This window comes from Sorghum bicolor, chromosome 2, assembly GCF_000003195.3.
Source record: "Sorghum bicolor cultivar BTx623 chromosome 2, Sorghum_bicolor_NCBIv3, whole genome shotgun sequence".
NCBI classification, from domain to species: Eukaryota; Viridiplantae; Streptophyta; class Magnoliopsida; order Poales; family Poaceae; genus Sorghum; species Sorghum bicolor.
The window spans coordinates 32223416-32226585 of NC_012871.2; the positions used below are offsets into that span (position 1 = coordinate 32223416).

General features: G+C 39.1%; 1 long non-coding RNA gene across 2 annotated transcripts; it reads left to right on the forward strand.

The window, feature by feature from the left end:
• LOC110433091 lies at positions 399 to 2889 on the forward strand. 2 transcript variants are annotated; one of them, XR_002450479.1, is made up of 4 exons: positions 399 to 673; positions 1024 to 1128; positions 1683 to 1943; positions 2577 to 2889. It is a non-coding gene; the product is annotated as an uncharacterized LOC110433091 (long non-coding RNA). The 2 variants fall into 2 exon arrangements; XR_002450478.1 differs by lacking the exon at positions 1024 to 1128.

The following is a 3170-nucleotide window of genomic DNA, read 5'->3' on the forward strand; positions in this document are numbered from 1 at the left end:
AACTTTCTTGGTGATAATTTTTTCATTTGAAATCATTTACTATTACAAAATTCTGTTGAAAAGCTCTCGTATTTTAAAAATTCAAATATTTGAATTGTTCGAACAATGTTGAATGGGAAAATGACCAGAATAATAGTTGTAGGTCTATATGAGTTATTTTATTCCATATATTTCTTTCTAATTTTTAGATATTGTTAGATTGGGCATATCACTTCGTATTGTTTTCATTCTACAAATAAAAGAAAAATGAAATATTTATTTATATTAATTCATCTTTATTACATACAACCTATTACTATGCAGACCATGGCCCAAATCGGCCCATCTAAAAACCCTAGACTACCCATTCCTCTCTCTCCCTATCTTCCCTCTCCCTCCGACCCTCCCTCAACCGGACAGCCGCACATCTCTATCTCTCTCTCTCTCTCATGCTCTCATGCGCGGATCGAGCGCGGGGGCGCGGCGCCTCTGACGGCGCAGCGGATCCGACAGCGAAGCTGGGCCTAGAACCCGGATGGACGCAGGGCGCGGCACCTTAGGCGGCGACGCTGCGAGCCGGGTCTCTCCGGCAGCAGCACAGCGATGTTCGGTCCCTCCAACGGTGGCGCGGTTGCGTAGGGTTCCTCCGGCAGCGGTGTGGGTCCTAGAGCCCTGATGGGCGCGGTCGTCCACGGTAAGTCAGCTGCTCCTGCCAACCCATCTGCTGCTGTAGGCTACTTGCTGTTGTTGCCCTGTTGGTGCGCTTGGGTTTCTGGGTTAGCGGCCGGTGTTTGAAGGTGCTCCTGTTAATCTGTTATAGCCACGCTTGTTAGTTGTGAGTTGGAGCTCTTGATTTGCAGTAGTTCTCAGTCAATCGATTAAAGAGTTTTGCTTAGCAGTGAGTCCCTCCTGTAGGCAGTTTGCCTTGGCGCTCAAATTTACAGAGAGGGAGACAGTAAAAGCTGTAGGATTCGAGCCGTGGTCTATTTTTTTTTGTTTTTCATCAATGTAATTTTTTTCTTGCTCAATTTGTTATGGATATAGATGTCTTGGTAAGCAGCGACACTACTTGGATGCAGCCTGTTTGTTCATCAGACATGTCATGTGTTCAGTTACAACAGCCTCTCATAATTAAACCACCACGTCTTTGTGAGTTTCCTGCCTGCCTCTCCTTGTTGGTCCCTGTTTAGTCCCTACAGATTGACTATAAGATCCTATCATTTTTTTATTGGCTTTTGTTACCATTTAATTTGGAGATGTTTCTTCCTCATTATGTATCGAAGATGCAGTGTGGTACAATACTTCTTCTTGCTAGGGAATTTATATTTGATAAACAAAGATGTTTGTTTTTTAGTTGTGAATCAAAGCTGCAGCTGTGGCACAGCACTGCTTTGCTTGGTAGGCAATTTATAATTTGAAGAAGTTTCAACAGGGACATTGTAAATCTTGGAAGTACAGAGTTATAAAGTACTACTGCCAGTTTCTACCTTGAGTAGATGAATCTGGATTTTCATGCTTTATCTAAAAATCTATAAATTACCACTAGTATGTAATTTACAAAGACTAAATGAAAAATAGACTTCATCTATATTCAAAAACTAAATATGGGTGATGTCTAATTTTTATTTAGTGTTGTATAGTATACGACAGATGCTCCAAGGTTTACTAACTCTGCTTATTCATTTGTACTGTGTTTTTGGTAGGCATTTCATCGTTATTGACGACGTATGGGATATAAAATCCTGGCAAGCATTAGAATCAGCTTTGCATCAGAAAGATAATGGAAGTAGAGTTGTCAAAACTACTTGAAATCTAGAAGTTGCCAATGGCGATGAAGATTACCAGCTTGGCTCTATTTCACATGATAACTCAAAGCTCTTTTACATGAGGCTATATGGCAGTGAAGACAAATGTCCTCCTAATCATCCTGAAGAGGCATCCCAACGCATAGCAATGATGAAGAGGTACGTACCCGCTGCCTAACTTGTTTCAATAACCATGTTCCATTCCACTAACACGTACTTCTCCATTACTATATTTTTATTATATAAGTAACAATATGAAATCATGCTCCGAAAACCTCCTAGGAAGTAGCAAGATCTCAGAGAAATTATAGCCCTTGATTTTTAGAATTAGTAGGACAATTAAATAAATTAAAAAATAATAGAAAAAGAAAAACAAATGCCTGAAATCTTGGCATATATATCCCCTGGGCGTCCTAGCTTCTCCTTGTTTAATTTCACCTGCCTGTACTACAGTACATATGATGTAATTATCAGTTTTCTAAGAAAAATAAATGCAGTTAATTATATACTTGTTTTACTATGGACTGATAATAGAATTGTCAATGCTTAGCTATTTTAGCCAATTTGCTACCTCTTACTATCTATGCCTGAATTAATGCATTCTTATATTATAGCTATTAAACTGAAATAATATAAATATATGCCTCACTTGACTATTTAACAGCATTAGGAGAAATTTCTTTTAATTTGGCTTGAGTTTCTGGAAAATGGATGTCTACACCTGCTGATTATGCACAACACCTTCACATATTTTCTCCACTTGTCTAATTACATGGTTGTTATCTTTTTCAGGAAGTATTGGACAGTCTTTTGCTTGAGTTTCTGAAAAATGGTTCTGTACATAACCTGGTGGAGGCTCTAGTGTTGACAAGCCATTGCTTTTGGTTTTTGAGTTCCTAGAAATGATTGTGTGCACAAACCTTAGTATGTCAAACACAAACTACTAGTATTACTTGTTGGGTGTGCATTCATATGATCTTTTGGTAGCTGACCATGTTGGATGATGAACTATGCAAGAAAAGATTGTATGTTTATTTGTACTGACCTCCGTGTGATGTATGTGATGGACCATAAGCTTGAATCTAGGCTGCATGTTTTCTCATTATATTTTTTTAATATTTATATTGTCCTATTGAACGATCTGACGCTATAAATATATGGGTTGTCAGACGCTCTGTCGGTGTATGCTTGGTAATGGATCATCTGTCGCTGAAACTTGGTAACAGACTATCTGTCGTTATAGATTTTCAAAGCGTCAGACGATCTGTCGCTAAAGGTAGTGTCTGACGCTAAAGATTTTTACCGGCAGGACTTACACCGGCAGCAGAAGTCTGTCGCTATAGGTTTTTAGCGTCAGATCATCTGCCCCTATAACTGCTTTTGCCG